Source organism: Hordeum vulgare, chromosome 3H (genome assembly GCF_904849725.1).
Source record: "Hordeum vulgare subsp. vulgare chromosome 3H, MorexV3_pseudomolecules_assembly, whole genome shotgun sequence".
NCBI classification, from domain to species: domain Eukaryota; kingdom Viridiplantae; phylum Streptophyta; class Magnoliopsida; order Poales; family Poaceae; genus Hordeum; species Hordeum vulgare.
This window is the reverse complement of record NC_058520.1, coordinates 8,018,380-8,042,621: the sequence shown is the minus strand read 5'-3', so window position 1 is coordinate 8,042,621 and position 24,242 is coordinate 8,018,380.

Sequence of the window (24,242 nt, the reverse complement as noted above, 5' to 3'; positions counted from 1 at the left end):
CGGATGAGGTTGAAGCGTCATTTGATGTGTCTAGACTTCTTGTGAAACCGTGGTTCCTTTGCCAAGGCAATGGCACCCGTGTTGTCACAGAACAAGGTTATTGGATTCGGTGCGCTTGACACCACTCCAAGATCCGTCATGAATTGCTTCATCCAGACACCCTCATTAGCCGCCTCCGAGGCAGCCATGTACTCCGCTTCACATGTAGAATCTGCTACGACACTTTGCTTGGAACTGCACCAGCTTACCGCACCCCCATTAAGAATAAATACGTATCCGGTTTGTGACTTAGAGTCGTCCGGATCTGTGTCAAAGCTTGCATCGACGTAACCTTTTACGGCGAGCTCTTCGTCACCTCCATATACGAGAAACATCTCCTTAGTCCTTTTCAGGTACTTCAGGATATTCTTGACCGCCGTCCAGTGATCCACTCCTGGATTACTCTGGAACCTACCTGCCATACTTATGGCCAGGCTAACGTCTGGTCTAGTGCACAACATTGCATACATGATAGATCCTATGGCTGAAGCATAGGGGACGGAGCGCATATGCTCTCTATCTTCATCAGTTGCTCGGCACTGAGTCTTACTCGATCTCGTACCTTGTAAAACTGGCAAGAACCCTTTCTTGGACTGTTCCATTTTGAACCTCTTCAAAACTTTATCAAGGTATGTGCTTTGTGAAAGTCCTATCAGGCGTTTTGATCTATCCCTATAGATCTTAATGCCTAGAATGTAAGCAGCTTCTCCTAGGTCCTTCATAGAGAAACTTTTATTCAAGTAATCCTTTATGCTCTCCAAAAACTCCACGTTGTTTCCAATCAGCAATATGTCATCCACATATAACATTAGAAACGCCACAGAGCTCCCACTCACTTTCTTGTGAATACAAGATTCTCCAACCACTTGTATAAACCCAAATGCTTTGATCACCTCATCAAAACGTTTGTTCCAACTCCGAGATGCTTGCACCAGTCCATAAATGGATCGCTGGAGCTTGCACACCTTGTTAGCATTCTTAGGATCGACAAAACCTTCGGGTTGCATCATATACAACTCTTCCTCAAGGAAACCATTAAGGAACGCCGTTTTGACATCCATCTGCCAGATTTCATAATCGAAAAATGCAGCTATTGCTAACATGATTCTGACGGACTTAAGCATCGCTACGGGTGAGAATGTCTCATCGTAGTCAACTCCTTGAACTTGTGAAAAACCCTTTGCCACAAGTCGAGCTTTATAAACGGTCACATTGCCGTCAGCGTCCGTCTTCCTCTTAAAGATCCATTTGTTCTGAATAGCCTTGCGGCCCTCAGGCAGTACCTCCAAAGTCCACACTTTGTTCTCATACATGGATCCTATCTCGGACTTCATGGCTTCTAGCCATTTGTTGGAATCTGGGCCCACCATTGCTTCTTCATAATTTGCAGGTTCATTGTTGTCCAACAACATGATTGATAAGACGGGATTACCGTACCACTCTGGAGCATCACGTGGTCTCGTCGACCTGCATGGTTCGACAGAAACTTGAACCGGAGTTTCATGATCATCATCATTAACTTCCTCCTCAACCGGCGTCGCAACGACAGAGGTTTCCCCTTGCCCTGCGCCACCATCCACAGGGATGAGAGGTTTGACAAACTCGTCAAGTTCTATCATCCTCCCACTCAATTCTCTCGAGAGAAACTCCTTCTTGAGAAAAGCTCCGTTTTTAGCAACAAACACTTTGCCCTCGGATTTGAGATAGAAGGTGTACCCAACTGTCTCTTTTGGGTAACCTATGAAGATGCACTTTTCCGCTTTGGGTTCCAGCTTTTCAGGCTGAAGCTTTTTGACATAAGCATCACATCCCCAAACTTTAAGAAACGACAACTTTGGCCTTTTGCCACACCACAGTCCGTATGGTGTCGTCTCAATGGATTTTGATGGTGCCCTATTTAAAGTGAATGCAACTGTTTCTAATGCATAACCCCAAAACGATAACAGCAAATCGGTAAGAGACATCATAGATCGCACCATCTCTAATAAAGTACGATTACGACGTTCGGACACACCATTACGCTGTGGTGTTCCAGGCGGTGTCAACTGTGAAACAATTCCACATTGTCTTAAGTGAGCACCAAACTCGAAACTCAGATATTCACCCCCACGATCAGACCGTAGGAACTTGATCTTCTTGTTACGATGATTTTCAACTTCACTCTGAAATTGCTTGAACTTTTCAAATGTTTCAGACTTGTGCTTCATTAAGTAGACATAATCATATCTACTCAAATCGTCAGTGAAGGTGAGAAAATAACGATATCCGCCGCGTGCCTCTACGCTCATCGGACCACACACATCGGTATGTATGATTTCCAACAAGTCACTTGCACGCTCCATTGTTCTGGAGAACGGAGTTTTAGTCATCTTGCCCATGAGGCATGGTTCGCACGTATCAAGTGAATCAAAGTCAAGTGACTCCAAAAGTCCATCGGCATGGAGTTTCTTCATGCGCTTTACACCAATATGACCTAAGCGGCAGTGCCACAAAAATATGGCGCTATCATTGTTAACTCTAACTCTTTTGGTCTCAATGTTATGTATGTGTGTATCGCTATCAAGATTCAATATGAACAATCCTCTCACATTGGGTGCATGACCATAAAAGATGTTACTCATAGAAATAGAACAACCATTATTCTCTGACTTAAAAGAGTAACCGTCTCGCAATAAACAAGATCCAGATATAATGTTCATGCTCAACGCAGGCACTAAATAACAATGATTTAAGTTCATAACTAATCTTGATGGTAACTGAAGTGAAACTATGCCGACGGCGATTGCATCAACCTTGGAACCATTTCCTACGCGCATCGTCACTTCATCTTTCGCCAGCCTTCGTCTATTCCGCAGTTCCTATTTCAAGCTGCAAATATGAGCAACAGAACCGGTATCGAATACCCAGGCACTACTACGAGAGCCGGTTAAGTACACATCAATAACATGTATATCAAATATACCTGATTTTTCTTTGGCCGCCTTCTTATCTGCCAGATACTTGGGGCAATTGCGCTTCGAGTGACCCATACCCTTGCAATAGTAACACTCTGTTTCAGGCTTAGGTACAGCTTTGGGTTTCTTCATCGGATTGGCAACAGGCTTGCCGCTCTTCTTTGAATTACCTTTCTTGCCTTTGTCGTTTCTCTAGAAACTAGTGGTCTTATTCACCATCAACACTTGATGCTCTTTACGGAGTTCATACTCTATGACTTTCAGCATCGCAAACAACTCGCCGGGAGACTTGTTCATCCCTTGCATGTTGTAGTTCAACACAAAGCCTTTATAGCTTGGCGGCAGTGATTGAAGGATTCTGTCAGTGATAGCCTCTTGCGGGAGTTCAATCCCCAGCTCAGCTAGACGGTTTGAGTACCCAGACATTTTGAGCACATGTTCACTGACAGACGAGTTCTCCTCCATCTTGCAAGCATAGAATTTATCGGAGGTCTCATACCTCTCGATCCGAGCGTTCTTATGAAAGATAAACTTCAACTCCTGGAACATCTCAAATGCTCCATGACGCTGAAAGCAACGTTGAAGTCCCGGTTCTAAGCCATACAAGACTGCACATTGAACTACTGAGTAGTCCTCCTTACGTGCTAACCAAGCGTTCTTAACATCCTGATCAGCCGTAGCGGGTGGTTCATCTCCTAGCGCAGCATTAAGGACATAATCCTTCTTCCCAGCTTGTAAGATTAGCTTAAGATTACGAGCCCAGTCTACAAAGTTGCTTCCATCATCTTTCAACTTAGCTTTCTCTAGGAACGTATTAAAATTCAGGGTGACTGTCGCGTGAGCCATGATCTACAACACAAATATATTCAAAGTGGACTTAGACTATGTTCAAGATAATTAGAGTTTAACTTAATCAAATTATTTGCTGAACTCCCACTCAAAAAGTACATCTCTCTAGTCATTTGAGTGGTTAATGATCCACTTACACTATCTCAAGTCCGATCATCACGTGAGTTGAGTATAGTTTCAGTGGTAAGCATCCCTATGCTAATCATATCATCTATACGATTCATGATCGACCTTTCGGTCTCATGTGTTCCGAGGCCATATCTGCACATGCTAGGCTCGTCAAGCTTAAACCGAGTGTTCCGCGTGCGCAACTGTTTTGCACCCGTTGTATGTGAACGTTGAGTCTATCACACCCGATCATCACGTGGTGTCTCGAAACGACGAACTGTAGCAACGGTGCACAGTCGGGGAGAACACAATTTCGTCTTGAAATTTTAGTGAGAGATCACCTCATAATGCTACCGTCGTTTTAAGAAAAATAAGGTGCATAAAAGGATTAACATCACATGCAATTCATAAGTGACATGATATGGCCATCATCATGTGCTTCTTGATCTCCATCACCAAAGCACCGGCACGATCTTCTTGTCACCGGTGCCACACTATGATCTCCATCAACGTGTCGCCATCGGGGTTGTCGTGCTACTCATGCTATTACTACTAAAGCTACATCCTAGCAAAATAGTAAACGCATCTGCAAGCACAAACATTAGTATAAAGACAACCCTATGGCTCCTGCCGGTTGCCGTACCATCGACGTGCAAGTCGATAATATCTATTACAACATGATCATATCATACATCCAATATATCACATCACATCGTTGGCCATATCACATCACAAGCATACCCTGCAAAAACAAGTTAGACGTCCTCTAATTTTGTTGTTGCATGTTTTACGTGGTGACCATGGGTATTTAGTAGGATCGCATCTTACTTACGCAAACACCACAACGGATATATATGAGTTGCTATTTAACCTCATCCAAGGACCTCCTCGGTCAAATCCGATTCAACTAAAGTTGGAGAAACCGACACTTGCCAGTCATCTTTGAGCAACGGGCTTACTCGTAGCGATGAAACCAGTCTCTTGTAAGCGTATGAGTAATGTCGGTCCAAGCCGCTTCAATCCAACAATACCGCGAAATCAAGAAAAGACTAAGGAGGGCAGCAAATCGCACATCACCGCCCACAAAAACTTTTGTGTTCTACTCGAGAAGACATCTACGCATGAACCTAGCTCATGATGCCACTGTTGGGGAACGTTGCATGGGAAACACAAATTTTCCTACGCGCACGAAGACCTATCATGGTGATGTCCATCTACGAGAGGGGATGAGTGATGTACGTACCCTTGTAGACCGTACAACAGAAGCGTTAGTGAACGCGGTTGATGTAGTGGAACGTCCTCATGTCCCTCGATCCGCCCCGCGAACTATCCCGCGATCAGTCCCACGATCTAGTGCCGAACGGACGACACCTCCGCGTTCAGCACACGTACAGCTCGATGATGATCTCGGCCTTCTTGATCCCGCAAGAGAGACGGAGAGGTAGAAGACTTCTCCGGCAGCGTGACGGTGCTCCAGAGGTTGGTGATGACCTTGTCTCAGCAGGGCTCCGCCCGAGCTCCGTAGAAACACGATCTAGAGGAAAATCCGTGGAGGTATGTGGTCGGGCTGCCGCGGAAAAGTCGTCTCAAATCAGCCCTAAAACCTCCGTATATATAGGTGGGAGAGGGGGGGCCTTGCCTTGGGGCTCAAGGAGCCCCAAGGGGGTCGGCCGAGCCAAGGGGGGAAGGTATCCCCCCCAAACCGAGTTGGACTTGGTTTGGTGGGTGGGAGTCCTTCCTTCCCTTCCCACCTCCTTTTTTTTCTTCTTTCTCTTTGATTTTTCTTCCAATGCGCATAGGGCCCCTTTTGGGCTGTCCCACCAGCCCACTAAGGGCTGGTGTGCCACCCTCAAGGCCTATGGGCTTCCCCGGGGTGGGTTGCCCCCCCCCCCCCGGTGAACTCCCGGAACCCATTCGTCATTCCCGGTAACTCCGAAAACCTTCCGGTAATCAAATGAGCTCATCCTATATATCAATCTTCGTTTCCGGAACATTCCGGAAACCCTCGTGACATCCGTGATCTCATCCGGGACTCCGAACAACATTCGGTAACCAACCATATAATTCAAATACGCATAAAACAACGTCGAACCTTAAGTGTGCAGACCCTGCGGGTTCGAGAACTATGTAGACAGGACCCGAGAGACTCCTCGGTCAATATCCAATAGCGGGACCTGGATGCCCATATTGGATCCTACATATTCTACGAAGATCTTATCGTTTGAACCTCGGTGTCAAGGATTCATATAATCCCGTATGTCATTCCCTTTGTCCTTCGGTATGTTACTTGCCCGAGATTCGATCGTCAGTATCCGCATACCTATTTCAATCTCGTTTACCGTCAAGTCTCTTTACTCGTTCCGTAATACAAGATCCCGCAACTTACACTAAGTTACATTGCTTGCAAGGCTTGTGTGTGATGTTGTATTACCGAGTGGGCCCCGAGATACCTCTCCGTCACACGGAGTGACAAATCCCAGTCTTGATCCATACTAACTCAACGAACACCTTCAGAGATACCTATAGAGCATCTTTATAGTCACCCAGTTACGTTGCGACGTTTGATACACACAAAGTATTCCTCCGGTGTTACTGAGTTATATGATCTCATGGTCATAGGAACAAATACTTGACACGCAGAAAACAGTAGCAACAAAATGACACGATCAACATGCTACGTCTATTAGTTTGGGTCTAGTCCATCACGTGATTCTCCTAATGACGTGATCCAGTTATCAAGCAACAACACCTTGTTCATAATCAGAAGACACTGACTATCTTTGATCAACTGGCTAGCCAACTAGAGGCTTGCTAGGGACAGTGTTTTGTCTATGTATCCACACATGTAAATAAGTCTTCATTCAATAAAATTATAGCATGGATAATAAACGATTATCTTGATACAGGAATTATAATAATAACTATATTTATTATTGCCTCTAGGGCATAATTCCAACAGGACATGCCGCCGGCGCATGGGTCACCGAGCTACCTTCGGTGCTGTGGGGCCTCTGCACAACTCCGAATAGATCGACAGGGCGATCCCCGTTCTTCCTCGTTTATGGAGCAGAGGCAGTCCTTCCGAGTGACTTGCTTCACAACTCTCCACGAGTCAAATTCTTCTCCGAAGCCGAAGTAGAGCAAGCCAGATAAGACGGAGTGGATCTTCTAGAAGAAGAGCGCGAGATGGCACTGAACCGTTCAACGATTTATCAACAAGATCTGCGGCGATTTCACGCGCGGCACGTCAGGAGCCGCACATTCCAAGCAGGCGACCCGGTGCTCCGAGTAGATCAGCAGAGACCACACAAGTTGGCTCCCGCCTGGGAAGGACCGTTCATTATCTCTAAGGTGCTGAACAACGGAGCATATCGAGTCTACAACCACGACAGGGAAACGGACGAGCCGCGAGCATGGAATGGAGATCTACTCAAGCGCTTCTACACATAACCGCCGACGGAGACAATGTAAAGAACAGGTATCATTGAAGTAATACAAAGCAGATTGATTTCTTGCCGATTCAAAATTCTTCCTCGTTTGCAGACTCCGGTCTAAAAGTCACACTCGGGGACTTAGCTGCGACTCAGAGTCGCCTAAGTAAAAAGCTTCCTCCGAGTGTATACTCGAGATACACTCGGAGGCTTAGCAGACCCTCATTGAGACTCACGTAGATGTGAAGACAACTGACAACTACATGAGTAACAACTCGCTCCGAGTGCGCACTAACAGTCGCACTCGGGGACTTAGCCGCGACCCAGAGTCGCCTAAGTAACAACTCGCTCCGAGTGTGCACTAACAGTCGCACTCGGGGACTTAGCTGCGACCCAGAGTCGCCTAAGTAAAAACTCGCTCCGAGTGTGCACTAAAAGTCACACTCGGAGACTTAGCTGCGACCCAGAGTCGCCTAAGTACAAACTCGCTCCAAGTGTACATTAAAAGTCACACTCGGAGGCTTAGCTGCGACCCAGAGTCGCCTAAGTACGAACACACTCTGAGCATGCACGAAAAGTCACACTCGGGGACTTAGCCGCGACTCAGAGTCGCCTAAGTAAAAAGCTTCCTCCGAGTGTATACTCGAGATACACTCGGAGGCTTAGCAGGCCCTCATTGAGACTCATGTGGATGTGAAGACAACTACATGAGTAACAACTCGCTCCGACTGCGCACTAACAGTCACACTCGGGGACTTAGCCGAGACCCAGAGTCGCCTAAGTAATAACTTGCTCCGAGTGCGCACTAACAGTCGCACTCGGAGACTTAGCCGCGACCCAAAGTCGCCTAAGTAACAACTCGCTCCGAGTGCGCACTAACAGTCGCACTCGGGGACTTAGCCGCGACCCAGAGTCGCCTAAGTAAAAACTCGCTCCGAGTGCGCACTCAGAGGCTTAGCAGACCCTCATTGAGGCTCATGTGGATGTGAAGACAACTGACAACTACATGCTCCGCATGTTTGCCATTGGCTTCACCAAGAGAAGCCAAACAAAAACCACGAGCCAAAATCGTGTCAAAAAAAACTCAGCGAAAGAAGAGCAAAAGATCCGATTCGAATTCCAATTCAAGTTGGATCTACGATTAGTCGGCTCGGTGTGAATCAAGTTTATCCACACCGAACCACGAATATGACGGCCAACAGCAGTGGCCAAAGTTTAATACAGATACCACTCGGCATACCGAGGTAAATGTGCGTTCACCATAAAGTTTTTTCAAGCGTCGCCAGGACTGGCAGGCTCCACAAAGGTGTCGAGGTTGATTCCGTCTGCAATGTGAGTGGATGTGTCGAGGAAGGTCTCCATGAAATCTTTGAATCGAAGCTTCTTGGTGTTGGCGACCTGCAACGTCTTCAGTTTTTCTTCACGAGCTTCCTTGCAGTGCACTCGGACCAGAGATAGCGCCACGTCTGCACCACACCGAGCGGCAGACTTCTTCCATGCCTGCACTCTGCTTGGGACGTCCTCTAGCCGAGTCATCAACCCATTTATTTCGCTCCGGGAGTCGTCTTCAGGCCACAACTCCTTGTCGATTCGGCCGACAACTTTTCTCAGGCGGCCAATGAAAGGGCCCACCCTGTTAAGGCGAGAATGCGTTCGGAGCATCTCCCGGTTAGCTTCATCGCCGAGTGGAACATTCGGAACAAGCGACCGTTCAATTTCGGCTGCTGCAGCCTCAACGTCCCGACAGAAATTTGCATAGAAAAGACAAGCAGAAAATAAGCGCGGAGTGAACTCCAAAATCAAAAAGCACTCGGCAAGAACTTACCACCAAGCAGTGCGACCATCTTCCTCGCCCAGTCGCTGACATAGTTCTCCTGCGCTCTGCACCGAGTGTTCATCACCTTCAGCTGGGTCATCTAGTCAGATCTCTCCTTCTTCATTTTGTCTACCTCGGCCACCATTGCCTTGTTGGTCTCCAGTGATTCCTCCAAAGATTTCTCTCAGTCAGCAAGAGCCTTCTTCACACCAGCCAGGTCGTTCACAGCCACCTCCAAGTCCGCAGCAAGCTGAGTCTTCTTAGCCTTCAGAGCATTGTACGCAGATCCCATTTCACAAGTCTTCTGCCAAAGAGACACAAAGGGAGGATCAGCCACATTCAACAAGGAAAGAGTCTCGACAGATATGAAAAAACAATCAAAGATCAAAATTCTTCAGACCCCTGCCGATGCAAGCAATCGACAACGATCTCGGGGACTACACCCAGTGGGTTCACTGAGACTGACCCCACTGGTATGAAGCTCCAATAGGTCGGCCCTATTGAGGTCCATAGCAAACCAACAACACTATGAGATTACTATTACTTGACCCGAGTAACACTACTCTCGGGGACTACACCCAGTGGGTGCACTCGGAGTGCCCCCACTGGTACAATTCGGGCAGATCAGCTCTGATCTGTTCAGATTATGGAAAATACACATAAAGACAACTACCGGTGCAAGCACTCGGCAGAAGTCTCGGGGACTACACCCACTGGGTTCACTCGGAGTGAACCCACTGCAAAATCATCCTATTGTATCCAAGTATATCGCTGAAACCCCCAGTTGGTAACAAGAGGAAAGTAAAACACTTACTAGCGCACTTACTCGGATATCGTCCCGAAGCTCCAAGCTCTTCTTGTACAGGGACACGATGGAGTCATACGCTCCCTTGGCGTCGCCCACCATCAGCTCCACCTGCATCATGGCGTCCTTGGCGGCTCCTACCTGATCTTCCGGGAGGCGCCGGGCATCATATTGAACGGCCGGCGGACCCGACGCAGCAGAAGACTCCCTGGGCATCCCGAGCTCCGCTCCAGTCAGTTCCGCCGTGAGGGCCACCGTCTCAGTCGGCGGCACCGTCTCAATAGGCGGCACGTTCATGGTGGGATTGGCAGCAGATGGGATAACCCCAGGGACAGGCGCCAAAGCCGGCTCCGACCCCCTTTGGTCGTCGTCCTCCAGATGGATCACCTCCGAAGGAAGCCCGACTGAACAAAATGAAATTATAGAAAAAGGTCAAGATCAAAGACAGCACTCGCGAAACAGTAATACAGCTCTCGGAGTCGTGACAACATACCTTGTTGGGACGTGGCGACATTATCCGTGTCCATGGGATCATCGTCCTGGCGCGGCAGAGAGGTGGCGGAGGTAGCAGCTCTGTTGAGTGAAATCCACTCGACGGATAAACATGAGTTCCCAAAAAGAAAAGTTCAATCGGATATTGAAGGAAGATAGAAGAACAAGACACTTACGCTGAGGCGACCGGAACAGCGATCCTCATACAAGGCAAAGCTTTCTGAGGCTTAGGGCCACTAGGTTTGGCCACCTTGGACGGCTGGTTCACGGGCTCGGCAGAAGCACCCCTGGTTCTCTTCACGCTCCGAGCACTCAGAGCCACGGGAGGAGCTGGCGGAGCACTCGGGGCCGCGGGAGGAGCCGGCGGAGCAGCGGGGTCATGACGGTGCTTGGTTCAGTGCTCTGGTGGTGAGGGTGGCGAGCTCTGCTCCACATCCTCCTCCTCCTCCTCTTCCGTCTCCTCCTCCATCTCCCCACTGTCAGAGACGTACTCGGCGCTATCCGCGCTGCCCTCCTGGCTGCCCTCCTCTTCCTTGGCTGGATTCCCGTTCAAGACGGCAGAATGCCAGTTAGTCCACTCCTGCACAAAACACAGTCGGCAACGTCAGTCAGTGGGACAAGAAAAGCAATAAAGTTGAGAAGATTAAAAGCACTCGACAACATGTACTCACCTCATTCGGAGGAGGATTTTCGGCGTGGAAGGGCTTCACCCGTCGGGCTCCCACGGGGTTGTCACACGCGCCTGTGATGCCGCGGACCCACGCACTCACAGTCTCCCCGCTCACGTCCTCTGGATGAGACCGAGTGGAATCAGAAGGCCCCGCGTAGTGCCACATGGCATGGTGTCGGGCCTGCAGCGGCTGGATGCGCCGACCCAGAAAAGTCTCTAGCAGGTCTGTGCCGGTGACTCCCTTACGGACGACGGCTATCAACGCGTCGACCAAAGGCTGGATCTGGATTCTTTCCCCCTTAGAGAGCGCAAGCTTCCTGGGAGGGCCCGGACGGTCTAAACTGAAAGGTGGCAACCTGCTCGAAGCATTCGGACAAGCAATGTCCTGGCAATAGAACCAGGACGATTGACAGTTCCTAACTGACTCGTATAGATGGAGGGAGGGATAGCTACTCTTTGTTTTCTTCTGGAAGCCTAAACCCCCGCAGAGCTGGAGGATGTGGGTCTTATCGTCCGACTGGCTAAGCTTTTTGACGGTTTGGGATCTAGCGGAGAAGACATACTTAAAGAGCCCCAAGTGGGGAGGACATCCAATGAAGCACTCGCAGAGGGTGACGAATGCAGCAAGGTGAGCTATTGCATTCGGAGGAAAGTGATGGAGCTGCGCCCCGAAGTAAGTCATGATACCTCGGAAGAAAGGATGGGGAGGCAAGGAGAAGCCTTTGGCCACATGGTTGAGCAGCAGAACGCGCTCCCCCTCCTTCGGCGCAGGCTCCATCTCGCCTTCCGGCAGCCTCCAGGACTTGTTGACGACCATGCCATGCTCCACCAGCTCCAGCACGTCGTTCTCCGTCACCGAGGAGGGGAGGAAATCCCCCTGGATCCAACCCGCCGGCAGCGCCCGCTGCCGCCGCTGAGTAGGGGCTGCCCCCTTCTTCTTCTTCTGCGACTCGAGCTTGCTGGTCTGCCCCTTCGTCATGGCGAAGGCGACGGATCCGCAGAGGAGGAGGGGAAGGAGGAGGCTTGAGGTGTGCAGAGAGCTGCGGGAGGAGCGAGAATAATGAGAGGAGGATGAGCAGCGCAACAGGAAATCCCGCCGGGGAGGCTTAAATAGGCTTCCGACTGGGTCACTAACAGGTGGACCCAAGATCTTATCCCCCCAACCGGCCGCTGCAAGATTAGTGGAGAAGATAAAGGCGCGGTAATCGAGGAGGCAAAACCTACTCGATGGCGATGTCGTCATCCCCGCTGAGCGCGCGGCAACCAAAATTTGAGGATCCCGGAAAATCCGGCGCTGTCAGTTTGACCAGTCATGTCGAAAGATTCCGCGGAAGCACTCGGTCCCTGACGGTTCGTTTCACTGGTATATTCACTCGGATCACTCGTTGAAAGGATAAAATGGATCGAGGCAAACAACGCTAAAGTCACCTCCATACCAGTCGGTTCCATACTCCAGACATCACTTCATCGTTCCAACCCCGATCCATTCGGGGACTAATGATGGGGTTATAGTCCCAGGGTAGGGTCATAGGCTTGCCCTATAGGTCCTACCCAAGGACTACCCTTCATAGAAGACAAGGCCCTTAGACAGTTCCGACTGAACTAAGGACGCCCCCATCATCCAGTCGGCGACGATCCACTCAGAGCATATTTAACGTACTGACTGGAATCCACTCTGTACATCGTAACCTCTCAGGAGGGCAACGGTCATACGTTTTCATACACCATTATTAGCATTTAAGGCTTACGTTACCTATAACGTAGGCATTTATTCGCCACTATTCCACCCTTGTCCACCGGGCCATTATGAAGGGCAGCGCACTCTATATAAGCTGTCCTTCTCCACTGGTGCAAGGGTTGGCACTTGCTGTAATCCTATAATCCACTCGACACAAAGCTCCCAAGAGCACTGAGACGCAGGGCTTTTACCTCCACCGTAGAGGGGCCTGAACTCATACAACCTCGTCGTAGCTATGGCTCTGTCCATCCTTTCGTATCCCATACATCTACTGTCAGACTTATACACACGACACAGCGCAAAAAGAATCAATTGATTTGGATAAAAGATTTGAAAGATATGTCCTTCAGAAGTTGGAATTCAAATTTGACTGAATTCAAATTAAAACAGTGCAAAAGTGTGGAATTTTAGTTCTAGTAGATTCTCCTCATCAACGCGAGTACATAGGAAAAAGAATTGATGAATTTGGAGTTACGGACCTCAAGTTATATCCAAACGAAAATTTGAACAAAATCTGTTGAAAACACTACCATGGCAGCATCTTTGAACTGCTGCAGCGGCTAATGTGTGTGTGCGCCATGTGGCGCTATGCTAATGGACAAAAATTGTTCGCTGCAGAGCTTATACAGCACACGATCGAGCTTTAGGCAAAAACGGTTTGGCGGAAAATAGAATAAATACGACCTAATATGGGTCGTCTAACCCGGATCGGACGATCGGGATGCTCACCATTAACAGAGGCACCGTGGCTGCCGGAGTTGGAGAAGCAGGGTGCGGGCGGCTCGATGGTGACCATGGCGACGAGTGCGGCGGGTGTCCGACGATCCAGGAGCTACCGGAGGAGGGACGGCGGGCGTACCGAGATGGCGAACTCGGGAACGCCTTCATGGATGACCAGGGCTTGCTCCCCCGACGAGACGACACGGCTGGAGCAGCCGCGACGGAGTTGGACTTTGGGTCAAGGTCAAAGTACTCGTTATGGTGCTCCCCTGCGCGAAATAGAAGGTGACCGAGAGAGAGCAGATCAAGTTGGATCGAATCGGCACAAGAGGAGGCACTGGGAACCTCGGGTGTCGACAGAATCAGCTGGGGATGAAGCTTCCCTACGACGGACTTCGGATTTCGAAATTAAAATTGTGCAAGAAGTTCAAAATTTCAACAAAAAATTTAACAAAAAATGTATATATATTTCAAAATTGTTCAAGAAGTTTACTAATTCTTTAGAAAATTTAAAATATTCGTGATTTATTAAAAAGTTTAGTAATTATAAAAATATTCAACAGTTAAAAAAACTCATGAAATTTTTAAAATGATCTTGAATGAAAAATATAGTCCAGTATAGAGAAAAATGCGAATGGATTTAAAATGTTTCTGAATTTAAAATCAGTAGACTTTAAAGCATGTGTATGAAATTTATTAATGATCGTGAAATACAATAATTGCAAAGTTTAAAAAATCATGAATTCGATATAGGTTCTCAAAGTTCATAAAACTACTCCCGATTTATAAAATGTTCATAAATAAAAAATGTTCCGGTATCTACAAAACCTTCCCCAATTTCAAAACATATTCATATTTTACAATATAATTGAATTTTCTTAAAACATTCCGAAATTGAAATAAAATTGATGAATTTAAAAAATAACTATCAGAACAAGTTAAATCCAGCAAAGAGAAACACGGAAAAGAAAAGAAACCCGGCCTACAACAAAAATACACAGAAAAAGACAAATAGGAAAGTTCATATTTGAAAAGGTTCATGGATTTTGAAAAAATGATGAAAATTGAAAAGGATAATAAATCATAAAAAAGAAGTTCCTGTATTTTAGAAAGAGATCATGGAAAAAACAGAAAAGAAAAATATTGATGATTTTTCAAAAATGGATTAATTTCAAGGAAATCATATATTTTGGCAAAAGTAAATTTGAAATTTTTCATTAACTTTGAAAAAGAATTGATATATTTGAAATAAGTTGACAAAAAATGAAAATAGTTTAAATTTCTGAAAAGTTTACAAATTTTAAAATGTTCATGATAATTTGAAAAAGGATCATGAAATTGGAAAAACTCAAGAACATTTGAAGAAAACACACATTAAACAACGAAAATATATAGAAAAAGAATGAAGAAACCCCAAAAAACCAATTCAAGATAAACGTAAAAAAACAGCTGGGAAGCTTCTAGAAGCTCCCCAAATCAGTATTAGTTCCTGCCGGTGCAACCTTAGATGGGCCGGCCAGATGAGGTCACCTACCACTAGGTAGGCCCATTGATAGGATATGCTGATGGCCTACAAGGCCCGTGAACCCCAATCCTACATTTCAGAGTTCTAATACCACTTTGAAACAAGAGAGGTAGTCATTCACTCGGGATCCATCATAATAGAATCCACTGAATGGTTCCCACAACCACTCTCGAATGTTAAATTTTTTCCAATACGATGAAAAAAGAGCCGAACAACCAGAGACATTAAGTGAAGTGTTTGTCATCAACGATGGTAAAGGGAGTTGCTAGTAGTTAGAGCGTATGTTACCCTTGGTAGTGGGCATGAATAATAGTCATTATAATTCCTTAACGTAGGAGTTGACGGGTATTGCATACTCTTTATAAGCCAACCTTCTTCACTTAGACGAGGGCTCGCACACATTGTAACAGATACCCATACAGAGGAGGAAAGACTCAAGTGGCCTAGGACCTAGGATCTTTACCCCGTCATGACTAGCCTAAACCTTCAACAAATTTGATGTGACCCGCTTGCATCCAGCATGATCCTGCCTCCTTTGTACCCTATCTCGAATAGTCAGGAAATCCCACACAAATCCTTCAAGTGCTAGTTAACAAAATGCATGTTAAGTTGCCTAGAAGGTGCTGAATAGCACTCGGGTCTATCAATAATCCCTCTTACTCCAAGCATCGCATATACTTGCTTTGTTATATTCTACTTGGTCTTTTTCCATGAGAGCTATATCTCACTTCCTGCGACCTCTATCGGAGAATTGCCTGACCTCGCTTTTGTGACCCCGTTTAGGGGTCAGATTTTTCTTCGATCATAGATCCTACCTTCGCTGTTGTCTACTTGTTCTTTATTTGTACATTGTTTTATTGTTACTTTCATACAAAAGTTGCTCCGTAAACCATTCTAGCATTCATGGTTTTTTATTTCCTTTTCTAACATGTCCATTTTAGTTTCTATTTTAATTTTTATATTATTTTTTGAACTTCCTGGTGTTTTACTTATCATTTTTCTATTTATTTTCTTCTTCTTCTTCTTCAGCTCTTTTTTCATTCCCCTTTCTTCATTTTTCTTTCCTTTTGCACATTTTCTGTTTTCTACAACTTTTGATTTTCGTCTTTGGGTAAAAGAATTAGGAAAGAATTAAAAAAAATTAAAAGCATTAGTGGTGTTACAAATGTTTGTTATGTACTAAAATGAGGTCATCACATATTATTTTTCTGAATTGCGTATAGAAAAAATATTGTGTGTCTAATAGTTTTTCGTATTCATATTTCTCTTAAAAAATCAGCACATATTGAGTTTATTTTATTCTACTATATTTAATAATATTCTTCATGTATTTTCAAAAATCTTCATGATTGGGTATTTAAAAATGTCCATTACGTATTCCAAAAATGGTCATCGTGTATTCAATAGAAATGGCATGCATGTATTTTGGAAAACTTCATCAGATATTTAGAAAACGTTTTTTGTATTGAAATTTTAATCATAATTATGTTCATCGTATTTTTTCAATAGTTTCCATTTTGCATTTTAAAATGTTCATTGTATTATTTAGGAAATATTCATTTATTATTAAGAAAATGTTCATAGAATATTTTTAAAATGTTCAATATATTTTATAGTGGTATTCTTCAACATTTAAAATACCTATTTCTTAAGACAAAAATATTTACCATGTTTTTCAATATTACCATGAATTTAATACGATTATCGTTTTTGTGTAAAAATCATTCATCATGTATTTAAACAAAGTTATACTTGAAGAATCTTGTCCGCAACTTAGAAATAAGTGTTTTCTTTGCAACGCTAAATAAGTGTTCATTTATGTCTATAAATATATTTTCATACAATAACTAAAGTAATAGAGAGAGAAAATAAAACAAAAAACTTGCGTTTCTGATGCATGGGTAGCTCCCGAATGGCTCGCCCATCTCCATGCGTTTCTGGATATATTTTTGTTTCAATTTAATTAGCCTTTTCTGGTTTCTATTTATTGTTTTTGTTTCTTTGGAAATTTTAATGTGGCTTTCCCGCGTGAAGTACAATGCATGACAATACAGTTGTGCTTTGGTGAATCACATTTGTGGACTCCGTGAAGCATGGTTGCGCTTTCGCGTAAAGTCCAAACAGTGTTTTTGTGCCCCCCCTAAAACTGAAGGCACAATGATGCTACGATCTGAAGCACAACTATACTTCGCATGAACCAAAGTTGTGCCTCCCTCGAAAATTGGAAAGCATGTTTTTTGTTACATGAAGCACAATGGTGCTATCGTTTGAAGAGTACTTGTGCTTCTACCTCAAGGATAGTTGTGATTCCGCCGAAAAGTCGAAGGAACAGTTGTGCTACCGCATACCGCATGAACCAAATTTGTGCTTGATGTTTACCATGTATCTTTATTCTTATAGACACTGTGAGGCCTTCAAGCGCAGAGTTTTGTAGGACAATAGCAATTTTTTCTTGGGTGGATGATCTAAGGTTTAAAAATCCGTGTGAGGTGTAGGATGAAGATGGTCTCTCACAAACAACCCAGCAATCAAATGCAAGAAATTTCTTGTGTCCTCAGCACACCCAATACAATGACAAATTGTATAGGTGCACTACCTAGTTTGGCGAAGAGATGGCGATACAAGTGTAGTATGGACAGTAGAAATATGTTTTTATAATCTAAATAAATAAATGGCAAGGTCACAAGAAGTGAACAACAAAGAAAATGGTATATTAATTCTTGGAAATAAGGCCTACGGTTCACACATTCACTAATGCAATCTCTCAATAATGCTAACATAATAGAATCATATGATCATCCCTCAAGGCGCAACAAAGAATCACTCCAAAGTTCATATCTAGCGGAAAACATAAGGTGAAATTGTTGTAGGTAGTAGAACCACCTGAAAGTTATCCTTTCCGATCAATCTATTGAGCTATTCATATAAGTGTGAAAAACAGCTCTAGAGTTCGTACTAGAATAACACCATATGATACACATCAATAAACTCTAATGACACTTAGATACTTCAATGCCACCATAGGTATCTATGAGTTAATTGTACTATATGCATCAAACTATTTCAGATTCATCATATTCAATCCACGCAAAAGAACTTCAAAGAGTAACCCAAGATTTCTATCGGAGAAAGTAGAACAAGAACGTGTATCAACCCATATGGATAGGTTACCCCTTTCTCACCACGGGATTCCTCAAGTTGAGGACCAAAACATATATCAGGTGACAATAGAACACCCCATTGTCACCACGAGTATCCACATGCAAGACATACATCAAGTGATCTCAAATCCAATATTAAATCTAACATAATGAAATCTCAAAGGGAAAGATTCAATTCAGCACATCTATATAGCAAGGGAGAAACATCATATGGTCCAACTATATTAACAAAGCCCGTGATACATCAAGATTGTGCCATCTCAAGAACATGAGAGAGAGAGAGAAAGACCGAACATGTACTATTTTTACATATATAACCTTAGCCCCGAGGATGAACTACTCCCTCCTCGTCATGGGGACCGCTGGCATGTTGAAGATGGCCGCCGGTGATGATTGCCCCCTCCAGCAGGGTGCCAGAACAGGGCACCAGATGAGTTTTATTTGGTAGAGAGGCTTGTGGCGGTGGAGCGGAAGTTCTAGGATAACTTTTGGGGGTTTCTTCTATGTAGCATCATAAACAACAACTATTTTCTAATAAAACTTCTCATGATCAAGTACCAAGCTATTCACATGTTATAGTATATACCACAAACTTTCTTGCAAACCGACAAAATGTCTTTCCGATCATCGAAAATTTCGAATTTATCTTATTTTTAGGAAGGGTTTATGTAAGAGCTTTGATTTAGCAAATTCCACATACTCAACTATCATTTAGTATTTGATGATTGCTGACACTCAAAGCATATTTTTACATCAAATAGTTTCAGTCAAACACATAGGAAGATATGGGCTTAATGATTCGGCTACCAACTTATTTATCTCAAATATAATGTCAACAATAATCAATCATGTTCACCTATATTAACCTAGATGTATGTCCCTGGATTTTTCCCGACTAAATCATTCTTTCCAACTGAAGAACTAATAGATTGGAATAAGGATGGACATTACTATCTCTTGCATAAGAGTAAATATAGAAAAGTAAATACATAAAACTAAAAGAAAGGCCCTTCGCAGAGGGAAGTAGAGGTTGTCATGCGGTTTTTTGTATGTGCAAGCTCTTAATGGAAAGGAACGCCACTTTATATTGCCCCTTGTGATAACAACTTTTATTATGCAGTCCGTCGCTTTTACTTCTTCACCATCACAAGTTTGTATAAATCTTATTTTCCCCTCCAATAAAAGATAATACATATTTAGGAGCAATTTTTATTGCTCCTTTCACCGATGAGAATTTACTTGAAGGATCTTATTCAATCCATACGTAGTTATGGTGGGCTCTCATGGCAAGAAACGGGGTTTAAGGTTTTTTGGATGCACAAGTAGTATCCCTACTTTGTATGAAATTTTTCCTAGAAAAAGATCCTTAGCAAGCAACACATGTTACTGGATCGATGACAATATAATTTCTATGTGAATATAAAAAAACATAACCATTACATTGTCTTCCTTGTCTGACATCAACTACTTGATCATGTTTGAAAATAATTAATGGGGGCTCCAAGATAGTTTATTCCTATGTGAAATCTCTATTCCTTTAATATTCTTTCATGAATTTTCAAGTGACCAATGCTATGTTTGTTAACTTCCAATAAATTTTACAGCCTATACGTCTTGTATGTGAAGTTACTACTCTCCATGGGACAAGCATGTGAAGCATAATATTTAAGGCATTCAATTCATTCAACATTTTTCCTTACGATATAAGTGAAGCACATGAGTAAACATCAAACTACTCTCAAAAGATAAGTGAAAATCAATGAGTAGTTAAACAATTAAGTCGCTATGTGAGGACTCTATCTCAATAAATACTTTTAGATCTAAGTATTTTATTTAAACAAAAAACAAAATAAAAATACACTCTAATAATAAAAGATATCATGTGAACGAATAAAAAATTAAGCTCAACATAGGCTAACCGATAGTTAGTAACGAAGAGAGGTGGGATACGAAGCATTCCCAAGCTTAGATGCTTGAGACTTCTTGTAATATTGACTTGTGGAGCCTTGGTCATCTCCAATATTGAGATTTTGTGTCTCGTTAATTCCTCTCGCATTCCGGTTTCTCTTAATTCTCAAAAACTTCATCAACACAGAACTAGACAAGAACTCGTGAGATTGGTTAGTGCACATAAGACTAAACCAACACTTCATGTACTGCCAAGACGAGTTGAATAATAGTTTTCAAACATTACATATTGTATGTTATCATTTCAAAAATTTATATCTACCAATATAAAACATAAAATCTATAGGAGAAGTAGATTACAAAACTATGACAATAATCTATCTAAACAGGACAGTCTGTACTAATTAATTTAAAAAGTGTACTTACGTATATCCAACAATTATGAAAATTTAGGACATTATAAATATTTTGTGTCAACATGTCATGTGAAAATTTCGGAACTTTCCACGTTCTAGTAAAAATGTATTCAAACACTAGAGTATAAGTTTCTATTTTTGCACAGTACACATACAACATGCAATTAAAGCATCCTAAAGGGAATTCTTGGAAATTTATATTGAAAAACAAAATTGCAAATAACAACAAGAACATACTAAAAAAATGACTACTATGCAACTTTGTTCTTGTAGACTCTGTTGGGCCTCCAAGCGCAGCCTATTGTAGGACAGTAGCAATTTTCCCTCAGGTGGATGACTTAAGTTTTATCAATCCGTGGGAGGTGTAGCATGAAGATGGTCTCTATAAAACAACCCTATGATCAAATACAACAAAATCTCTTATGTCCTCAACACACCCAACACAATGGTAAATTGCATACATGCACTAGTTCGGAGAAGAGATGGTGATACAAGTGTAGTATGGATAGTAGAAATAGGTTTTTTATAATTTGAATAAATAAAATCAGGAAGGTAAAAATTAGTAAAGAATGAGGAAAACGGTATATTAATGCTTGAAAATAAGCCCTAGGGTTCATACTTTCACTAGTGCAATCTTTCAACAACGCTAACATAATAGAATCATATGATCATCCCTCAATGTGCGACAAAGCGTCACTCCAAAGTTCATATCTAGCAAAGAACATAATATGAAATTGTTGTAGGTAGTAAAAGCACCTCAAAGTTATCTGTTTCCATCAATCTATTGAGATATTCCTATAGGTGTCACAAACAACCCCAGAGAACGTATTAGAATAACATTATATGATACACATCAACCAACGCTAATGTTACCTAGATACTCCTATGTCACCACAAGTATCAGTGAGTCAATTATAGTATATGCATCAAACAATTTCAGATTCGTCATATTCAATCCACTCAAAAAAAACTTCAAAGAGTACCCTAAGATTTCTATCAAAGAAAGTAGGACAAAAAGTGTATCAACCCATATGCATAGATTACTCCATTATCACTTAGATAATCCGCAAGTTGAGTACCAAAACATATATCAAGTGAATCAATATAACACCCCATTGTCACAATGGGTATCCACTTGCAAGACATACATCAAGTCATCTCAAATCGAATATTCAATCCAACATAATGAAATCTCAAAGGGAAAGATTTAATTCATCACATCAAGATAACAAAGGAAAAACACCACATGATCCAACTATATTAACAAAGCTCGTAATAGATTCCATCTCAAGAACACGAGAGATAGAGAGATCAAACCCATAGCTACTGTACATCCCCTCAATTCCGGGGATGAACTACTCCCTCCTCATCGTGAAGACCGCGGGGAGGATGGCGATTTCCTCTGATGATGATTGCCCCCTCCAGCAGGGTGTCGGAACAGGGCTCCAGATGAGTTTTCTTTGGTACACAGGCTTACAGTGGTGGAGCGAAAGTTCTAGGTTAACTTCTAGGGGTTAGGGGATTTATAGCATTTTTTAACATTGGAGTCACGACAAACGGACCAACGGGGTGGTCCCAAGCCATCAAGCAGTGCCCAGGGGGTGGTCGTGGCCTGTTGGAAATGGGGCACCCAGTGGACCCCTCCGGTGGTTCTTCGGCCCAATATTTCTTACTTGTTCGAGAATAAACGTCAAAAAGTTTTGGACGATTCCGGGAACTTTTATTTTGTGCACAAAAAACACCATGCAAATTCTGCCGAAAACCTCGCCAGTCCGGGTTAGTTCCAATGAAATCATATAAAGTGAATCAAAACCATATAAAAGTATTGTAAACATAGGTAAATATGGCATGAATATTTCATAAATTATCGATACGTTGGAGACGTATCAGTGCTTCTCCTGAAAAAAAGTGAAGCACAAGTGTGTCTACGAATGAAACACATTTGTGCTTTCAGTTTCCAATTTTTTGGCCTTTTTTCTTTGTGTTTTTCAGTTTTTTCCGAGGCAAATAATGAGGCGACTTTACCTAGGTTCAAGCCATTCGATGGAGGTAAAAGCCGACTCTTGCTCTGTGTATATTGTGATTTGTGTGCAGAGAAGTCCAAGTATAAGGCTGGTCATAGTGGGGAGTATAATGTAGTAGTATCATGCATATGTTACTATTGTATGATACTACCTTCATAGTGCATAGTATCCTAAACTAGTATCATAGGTAATCTCATTTATTGACATGCATGACACATAGTAGTATAGCATTTAACATGTTACGGTATCTACCTATGTTACTCTAATCCTCTCTCTCTTCTTTAATTACTTGTCACATCACCATGTTTGCTCGTCCCAAGACTATGTTACTAGCTATGATACCCCCACTATGGCCAGCCTAAACCAAGTGATTGCATCGACTAGCTCGACCCCGTCTTATATAGCATATTGGAACCCATAAAGTCACATGGTTGTTTGGATTGCCCCAGCACTAGCCTCGCCAATTGCGAGCGCGCTAATTAATTGGAGGTCAATTTTGCTATCAACACCTCGCCAAAAATTTGGCGCTAGGTTGAACTAGGACCGCTAGTTAGGGCAGGGGTCACCAACTTTTGTGTTGCCATCCAAACACAAACACCATACCATGTCAACGCCAATATGTTTGCCGGGCATCTCATGGTATCGATCCATACAACCTCTACACAACCTAGTTGGTAGAGGGGAGTTCTCGATGACTCTAACTTCCTTGTCTTGAACAACAAGGCTTATAGAGTCTTCTCGTGAGGTAGGTTAGTGCACATAAGAATAAATCAACACTTTATGCTGCCAAGACAAGTTGAATAATAATTTTCAAGCATTACATATTGTATATTATGATTTCAAAAATTTGTATCTACCAATATAAGTCATGAAATCTATACGAAGTAGATGTAGTAATTAATTCAAAAGTTGTACTTACGTATCTCCAGCAATTATGAAAATTTAGGACATTATAAATAATATGTGTGAACATGCTGTGTAAAAATTTCAGAAACTTTCCACGTTCTAGTAAAATAAAAATATTCAAACGCTACCGTAAAAATTTCTGTTTTTGCACAACATGCAATTGAAGCATCCTAAAAAAATTCTTGGAACTTTTTATTGAAAAACAAGATTGGAAATAACAACAAGAATATACTAACAAAATAAAATGACTACTATGCAACTTCGTTGTTGTAGACTCTGTTGGGACTCCAAGCACAGTGTTTTGTAGGACAGTAGCAATTTTCCCTCGGGTGGATGACCTAAGGTTTATCAATTCATGCGAGGTGTAGGATGAAGATGGTCTCTATAAAATAACCATACGATCAAATACAAAAATATCTCTTGTGTCCCCAACACACCCAACACAATGGTAAATTGTATAGGTGCACTAGTTCGGAGAACAGATGGTGATACAAGTGTAGTATGGATAGTAGAAATAGGCTTTTATAATTTGAAAAAATAAATCAGCAAGGTAACAAGTAGTAAACAACGAGGAAAACGGTATATTAATGCTTGGAAGTAAGGCCTAGGGTTCATACTTTCACTAGTGCAATCTCTCAACAAAGCTAACATAAGAGAATCATATGAGCATCCCTCAATGT